Source organism: Macrotis lagotis, chromosome 1 (assembly GCF_037893015.1).
Source record: "Macrotis lagotis isolate mMagLag1 chromosome 1, bilby.v1.9.chrom.fasta, whole genome shotgun sequence".
In the NCBI taxonomy this organism is placed as follows: Eukaryota; Metazoa; Chordata; class Mammalia; order Peramelemorphia; family Peramelidae; genus Macrotis; species Macrotis lagotis.
Window position 1 is genome coordinate 930,840,684 of NC_133658.1, and position 8,505 is coordinate 930,849,188.

Consider the following 8,505-nt stretch of genomic DNA (forward strand, 5'->3'; position numbering starts at 1 on the left):
ATAGAAGTGTATTTAGAATAATAGGTAAATAAATTTGTAAAACAAAAATGTAAATGATTCTATGTTAGAAGGTTAGCCTTAATCAAGAGAACTTTGTTTTCTTTTGTTTTAAGTGAATAAGAAGTCAGCATGGAAATCTTATGTTTCATGTGGTTAATAATTAAATGTTCAATTTTAAAGAAGTTAAAATTGCAGAGTTGTTCCCCCATGTTAATTGCAAGCTTAGAAGGATAGTGGCTAGGAAATTGGAAAGCATATCCCGACTGCAAGATACCTTCCAATACTATTGAGTAAGTATGAGGAGCTCTGAAGAATGGTTGGGAAATTGAAAATTATGTGACCTCTAGTTAGGTAACTTATTGATGAGTAAGATGATGAAAGGTATGTGATCTACTTTTATAGGGTTTGTTTGTTTGGTTTTTTTGCAAGGCAATGGGGTTAAGTGGCTTGCCCAAGGCCACACAGCTAGGTAATTATTAAGTGTCTGAGACTGGATTTGAACTCAGGTACTCCTGACTCCAGGGCTGGTGCTTTATCCACTGCACCACCTAACTGCCCCTCTACTTTTATAATATAAGCTATTTGAGATTACTGTAAAGATGTTGAAGCCTGGAATTAATAATTGATTGCTTTGTAGGGATAATAAGAGGAAATATCAAAAGTCATGACCCTTGGGGACTCCTAACATTTTTAAACAACATATTGAGATGTGCTCTAGATCTATAGGTTCATGTATAATATAGGAATAAAAAGATTGTTTTGGAAGATCTAGTAATTAATGTGTTACTATTATTACTGTTTTGTTACATTTGGAATTAATAAACATCGAAGATTTAAAGTCATCTAAGATGCTTTAATGAATGGAAATAATTCTGAAAGTAATGATTTGTATTTTAAGCATGATTAATAATTAAACAGGCTCACAATAGAGTGGTTTGCATAGGAATTTTTCAGTTGTATATGTTAATTGGGATTATTGTGGTTATATATCCCAAAATTGTGGTTCTTTGCATTCAAGTGAAAGCACCTGAGTAACATGAGAAAGATAAAAATAATGGTAAAAATTTGAGATTTTTCTGTGACAATCTCTAGCTAATTGTTATATGAAAATTCTGGAGATGTTCAACAATCTCCTAGGCAAAGGAGGTGTTTACTGTATAATACTGATGGTTAGGAGGAGGGGTTTCTAGTGAAGAGCTATCTGACATGCCAAATTTATGTAGGGATAGAGTAGATATGATTTCAGACACAGGGATATAGATCTGGAGATCATAAGTGAGTGCCAGTAGAAGGATAGACCTTTAAGTTGAGTTTGGGCATCTATATCTGTGCTATATCTGTGCTATATCTTACTGAACATCAGAAATCTGATAAATGTGTTTAAATTTGCAAATAGTTTCTGACAGTACAACAAATTGGCTGTACATAAGAGAATCCACATGGGAGAGAAACTGTAATCACTGTGGAAAGACTTTCACAAGCAAGTCCAATCTTGTTCAGCATTAGAGAATATACACAAGAGGAAAAACCTTATGAGTATCTGTAATGTGGTAAAGTTTATTTTTAACATTTTTGCAAGGCAGTGGGGTTAAGCAACTTGCCCAAGGCCACACAGCTAGGTAATTATTATGTGTCTGAGGTTGGATTTGAACTCAGGTACTCCTGACTCCAGGACTGGTACTCTATCCACTGCACCACCTAGCTACCCCCTTGGTAAAGTTTTAAAATGCATATTCTTCCCTTACTAAACATCAGAGAATTCATAGTAGACCACAGACCTCATTAATATAATCAATATTATTCAAAATCACTCAGGCTACAGATGGTGCAGTGGATAGAGCACTGACCTTGGAGACAGGAGGAAAGACCTTTGAATCTAGCATCAGACACTTGACAATCATGCTGTGTGACCCTGGGTAAGGGACTTAACCCTGACTGTCTCATGTCTAGGGTCATCTCCAGTCATCCTGATTCAGATCTGGCCACAGGACCCAGCTGGCTCAGAAGGAGAAAGTGAGTCTAGTGACTTAGCACAGCACCCCCCCCCCTTCACTCAAATCCAATTCATGTGCTTGTCATGGTGTCATCTCCCTGATGTCATGGTCCTCTTTCAGAATGAAGGACAAACATTACTATTATTTCTCAACAGAGAATTCACAGAAGATAGAAATCATTTCTTTGTGATGAATGTGGAGGATAGAGCATGTTATACATCAGAAAATTTATCTGAGGAAAAAGCCCCATTTGCACTCAGTTGGGAAGGCCTTCAGTCCCAGATCATTTCTTCCTTTACTTCAAGGATTCATAATTGAGGAAAGACTTATGAATGTAATTAATGAGGTCCTGTCTTCCCCTGGAAGGTAGAAGTAACCAAACACCACAATATTCACACTGGAAGGAAGCCTTATAAAAGCCTAATTATTGAAGGGCCTTTACCAGCTTCTCATACTGGTATGTATATTAGAGAATTCTTGCTGGACATCAAGCATATAGAGCTCATTAACGAGTGAACGTTCCTTCATTACACCAAGATTGTAGAGAAGTCACAAATGCAGTATTTTCCCCCAAAGAAGACTGGGTCTTATATTAATTTTTTCTCCAAAAGACACACACCTTTTTTTTCAAGTCCAGAGCCACTCTGGTGGAGAGGGGGTGGGGGTCCCCTGAAGGCAGTCATTCTGCTTTTTGGGTGGCTGTCATGGAGCAGGCCAATCCCTCCATCTCTGGATGACTCCAGAGTCCCAGGTCCCTAGCTCATCATTCCAGCGCTTTCACAGTAGCTTCATTGGCTTCTCTCCGGATCCAAGTCTTGGCCCGGGCTGCCTCATCCGACACAGCCGCCAGGTCCAGCACGTCCAGAGCCACCGGCCCGGGGAGCCAGCATTCCCGGCGACAGAGCCGCTCCTTACGGAATACTTGGTGGTGATGCCACCCTCGCCACCCCGGGCTTCAGCACCCGCAGGGTGGGGACGTGGGCAGCGAGGAGCCCCAAAGCCCCGCTCTGGGTTGGTACATCCACCTGCTTCACGCTGGCCTCATTGAAGTCCACCTGCGTGGGGGAGGCAAAGGTGAAGGACATCTGGCTGGGGTGGCCTGGCCATAGGTGCGGGCCGGAGGGGCCGGGGCCAGAGCGGGGAGTCCAGGGAGCGGGCCCAGGGCTGCAGGGCCCAGGCCGGAGGGGCCCAGGCCGGAGGGGCGGGCTGGCGGTCACTTTCCATTTCAGGGGATGTCATCTTGTTTTTGAAGAACAACCATCCACACTCATTTATTCATGTTCAGCAGAGGGGAAGAAGGGAGGAGGTGAAAACTTTGGTTCAAAGAAGGATTAACAGATGCTCAGTTAAGAAACTTATTAACATTTCAAATATTAAAAGGGGAAAGGGGGAGGGGAGGAAAGGGGAACTGACAGAAGGGGAGGAAGAAGGAGCCAAAGGGAAAGGGGAAAGATAGGGGAGGGGTGGATATAAGGGGCAAACGCTGAAGGAGGTAGGATTCAGAAGTAAAATACTGGGGAATATGGATAAAGTAAAAAAGGGGGGAAATACAAATAGAGGGAAGATAACATGGTGAGAAATAAAGTTAGTGATTATAACTTTGAATGTGAATGGGATAAACTCTCCCATAAAATGTAAGTGAGTGGCTCAAAAAACCAGAATCCGACAATATGCTGATTACAAGAAACTCATTTGAAGCAGAGAGAGGTACATATAAAGTTAAAAGGTTGGAGTGAAATATATTTTGCTTCAGCTGCCATGAAAAAGGCAGGGGTGGCAATCCTTATCTCAGACAAAGCAGCTGCTAAAAAGAGATAAGGAAGGAAAATATATCCTCTTAAAAAGTACCACAGACAATGAAGCAATTTCAATACTAAATATATATGTACCAGCATACAAATTCATAGAGGAAAGCTGAATGAGCTACAGGAAGACATAGCAAAATTCTACTGGTGGGAGATCTCAACCTCCCTCTCTCAGATTTAGATAAATCTAAACATAAAATAAACAAGAAGGAAGTTCTATATAAGCTTTTTGGAAAAATAGAACTCTGCCTAACTCCTTCTATGACACCATAATGGTGCTGATACCTAAACCAGGAAGAGTCAAAACAGAGAAAGAACATTATAGACCACTTTCCCTAATGAATATAGATGCAAAAATCTTAAATAAAATCTTAGCAAAGAAATTACAGCAAGTTATCACTATGATAATACACTATGAAAAAGCAGGATTTATTGCAGGAATGTAGGGTTGGTTCAATATTGCAAGGTTTTATTTTTAGGGAAATACTTTGAGAAGCAATGATGCTGCATTTTCTGTGTTCAAGAAAAAAAATGATTAATCTCATCCTACACTCTGAGTCCTTCACCTATATCAGGACTTGACTAACATTCATTCCGTCTTTTGTCCTCTGCAGACCTGGTTGTTCATTTTTTTTCTACTAGGAATTCTCCTGGTCATAATTGTAAAAGTTACCTAAATGCATTTTCTCATGATTTTTAGAAAACAATTTTATTTTTTTGATCTTATTTCTCTTGCATGCCTCTAGTTCAGAAAGAAATGAAACCAAAAATCCCATAATTATGAGTATTATGGGAATGTGTTTAAAATGATTGCACATATAAAAACTATATCAAATTGCTTGGGGTCTTAAGGATGGGGAAGGGAGGAAGACAATTTTTCAGAAATGAATATGGAAAACTTTCTACATAGGATTATAAAAAATCAATAAGTTAAAAAATGCATAGTGAAGGAAAACCCAGTCAATACAAGTAAGGAATTAAAATGACGGAGGACTGGAAAAGGCTCATCATGGAAGGTGGGATCCAGCTGGGTCTTCTAGGACCAGCATGGTAGGGAAAGGCCATGGAGTCAGGAGATGAAGTCTCCAGTTCATAGCATAGAAAGGAGGCTCATACACTTGGGTTATATCATATATGGAGGGGAAATTTAGTGTCCCATATTCTCAGGTGCTTCAGGAACCTCTTGGAACTTCACTCTGGGTCTAGTGATGTCTGAGCAAGGTTAGACCCAAAGGTCACTCAATGTAAGGGATGAGGTATGAAAAGGATTCCAAAGCAGGACTGAGCACAGAACCTGCATTTGCCAAGTAGGACAGACACTAGAATTCAGAGATTGGGTTCTGGGGTCATCATTAGGCCCGTCAGTCAAGCATGGATTAAGTAACTCCAAATTTCTAGACTCCAGGCTATTCCTTGGGGTTACAAAGGAAGAGAAAAGACAGTCTCCACTATCGAGGAGCTCCCACTCTGACATACAAGCATGGAGATGATTTGAGAAGAAACTCAGGAAACCTTGAAGTTTGCCATGTGATCTATTTTCAATTGAACATGAGATTCCATTGGAGGGTTATTAACTGACCTAATTTTGATATTGTGTTTCATGGAACAGGGAGGAGCAGGGAAAGGTAGAGAAGTAAAAATGCAAGAAAAAAATAGTTTGTTGATATGCCTTATCCTGTGCCTATGCAAAGTCCTAGCTGGAGAAGAGCAAGGAACTTTCCTAAAAGTTTATTGATCTCATCTCAAGAGCTTGAAAAATGTGTTGGGCTAGGGGCATAGATTTCCTTGGGCACCATAATTTACATGGTCAGTGCAGGAATCAATCTAAATAATTATAAAACATATTTCCCTCTTCAATAATTCCTTTACTACATTTCCCAATATCTCAAATTAATATTTTCACACTTATCATAATAGCCAAAAAATCTTAAGTCAAATTCCTTTCAATTATAGATTTTTAAGAGTTACAGCATATATACAGAGAACTGAGTCAAATTTAAAAAAAAGTCATTCCCCGATTGACAAATGGTCAAAGGATATGCAAAGGCAATTTACAGATGAGGAGATCAAAGCAATTCATAACCATATGAAAAAATGCTCTAAATCATTGCTTATTAGAGAAATGCAAATTAAAGCTTCTCTGAGGTACCATCTCACACCTCTCAGACTGGCCAATATGACCAGAAAGGATAATGATCATTGTTGGGAAGGCTGTGGGAAATCTGGGACACTAATACATTGTTGGTGGAACTGTGAACTCATCCAACCTTTCTGGAGAGCAATTTGGAACTATGATCAAAGGGCAACAAAAATGTGCATCCCCTTTGATCCAGCAATACCACTACTGGGTCTATACCCTGAAGAGATCACGAAAAAGGGTAAAAACATCTCTTGAACAAATATTCATACTAGCCCTGTTTGTAGTGGCAAAGAATTGGAAATCCAGTAAATGTCCTTCAATTGGGGAATGGCTTAGCAAACTGTGGTCTATGTATGTCATGGAACACTATTGCTCTATTAGAAACCAGGAGGGACAGGATTTCAGGGAAGCCTGGAGGGATTTGCATGAACTGATGCTGAGTGAGATGAGCAGAACCAGAAGAACACTGTATACCCTAACAGCAACATGGGAGTGATGTTCAACCTTGATGGACTCGCTCATTCCATCAGTGCAACAACCAGGGACAATTTTTGGCTGTCTGCAAAGGAAAGTGCCATCTGTATCCAGAGAAAGAACTGTGGAGTTTGAACAAAGACCAAGGACTATTATTAACTTTAATTTAGGAAAAAAAACCCCTGATATCTTATTGTCTGATCTTGCTATCTCTTTTACTTTGTTTCTTCCTTAAGGATGTGATTTCTCTCTCATCATATTCAATTTGGATCAATGTAGACCATGGAAACAATGTAAATGTTGGCAAATTGCCTTCTGTGGGGGGTGGGGGGAGGGATGTAAGATTAGGGGGAAAATTGTAAAACTCAAAATAAATAAAATCTTTAAGTATATAAAAAAAGAGCTACAGCATATGGTTAACCCATACATTACCACTTAAAATTAATTAAAATTGCCAGTCAGAGGGTTTAAATTTTCTTGCATGTCCATCCAGATTTCTTTATAGTTAGATATGATTAAAGGGATAATAAAAGAGTCACTTGCCCTAAAATTGTAATAATATATAGTCAAGTGAACTTCACTAGGACGCTGGGGAATAGTTCCCCCAATTTTTAAAAATCAGATGTGAGTTGACCTTCAGTGAAGTTTTCTCAAGAATATATTCTTACATACCCTTCTTTTTTTTCATTTTACAAGTTAGGTCAATGCTATTTCCTTAGCAACCTAGGATTTCTCAGAAATGAGGTAATTTGACTGGGATTGGATACATACAAAATTAGTCAAAGGAAACTCATAAGGAGGTTTTATAAAGCATCACTTTTATAGAATAGCTATCAATAATTATGATAATAGGATTGAAAGCTATAACTTTCTAATAAGATAGAGGTTATGAATAATTAGGATAATGAGGATTGAATTGGCTTTGTGCCAGTTGTGGTTAATATTAGTGAAAAGATTATGAGCTTGTCTTACCAGCCAATGAGGGATAAAACAGAATTTAGAGGTAGGATTAGGATTAGGATAAAGGAAGCCTGTGAGTTTCTATTTTTGACACTCCATGGCTGATGCTGCTTGAGCAATGGGGACTCTGTCTTTTCTCATGAGAAAATTAAAATCTTTTCTTCTCTCTGACTCAGACTCTGAATTCTTATTCCAGTTGTCATCTCCCCACACAATTAGGAATTCCCACACAAGTTGTTGTCAGCCTCACACAAGATTCCTAAACTACTTTCTGAAGGAGGAGGACTTATCCAGCCTTGGCCAATCGGTAGGACATTCCACTGAAATCATATCTGCGGCCTTCGGTCTGGTGGGAGCAATTCTCCTCTGATGAGAATGATACCTGAACGGAGACTGAGACCAAGAATGTAAAACCCTAAGGGGAATAGATCACAAAGAATAATTGTAGTCCTGGTGAGTTTGTGGGCAGGGCCTCAGGTAAAGTACCTGGATGACTGAATGAGCAGGTTCTGTTGAGCCTTGAGTTTTGAAGATCCAGGATATGGACTGAGAAAAGCTCTGATGAGGGCATCCCTGACAGGGAATTCTTAGCCACCTGTGTCTTGGCACCAAGACAACCAGGGAAAGAAATAGAAGGGAATTGACCTAGGTTTTGTTGGTATGTGTCCCATAAGGACTTAGACTGATGAGGCCGAGTTCAGAGATGCAGTGATTTGCTAGCAAGAAACAAAGAGGGAACAAATTTACTCTTCATCCATGAACAGAATTAGGGGCTGAGATGGAAAAGCCCCAGTCAAAATGAGTTAGTAAAAACCTCCTTTCCACAAATACTCCTCTAGATAACTGGATAGGTGTTGAGGGCCAGTTCCTGAGAGTGATATACACATATCTCTGCTGGCCAAGGTCACCAGAGACATGCATGCATTCTTGTTCATTAAATGGATTTTTTGGCTCACCAGTGAACCCTAACCTAAACATCTGTGGAGTTAGAGGTGTGTGGGAAATTTTCTAATAAGGAAGTCTATGAACTTCAAAGGTTAAAAATTCTAGATTCAACTGAGAGAGAGCGATGCAGGAGGGTTTCATCTAACCTGTCATATCTGAGATAAGTTTTGGTATAAAAGTCGGAGTA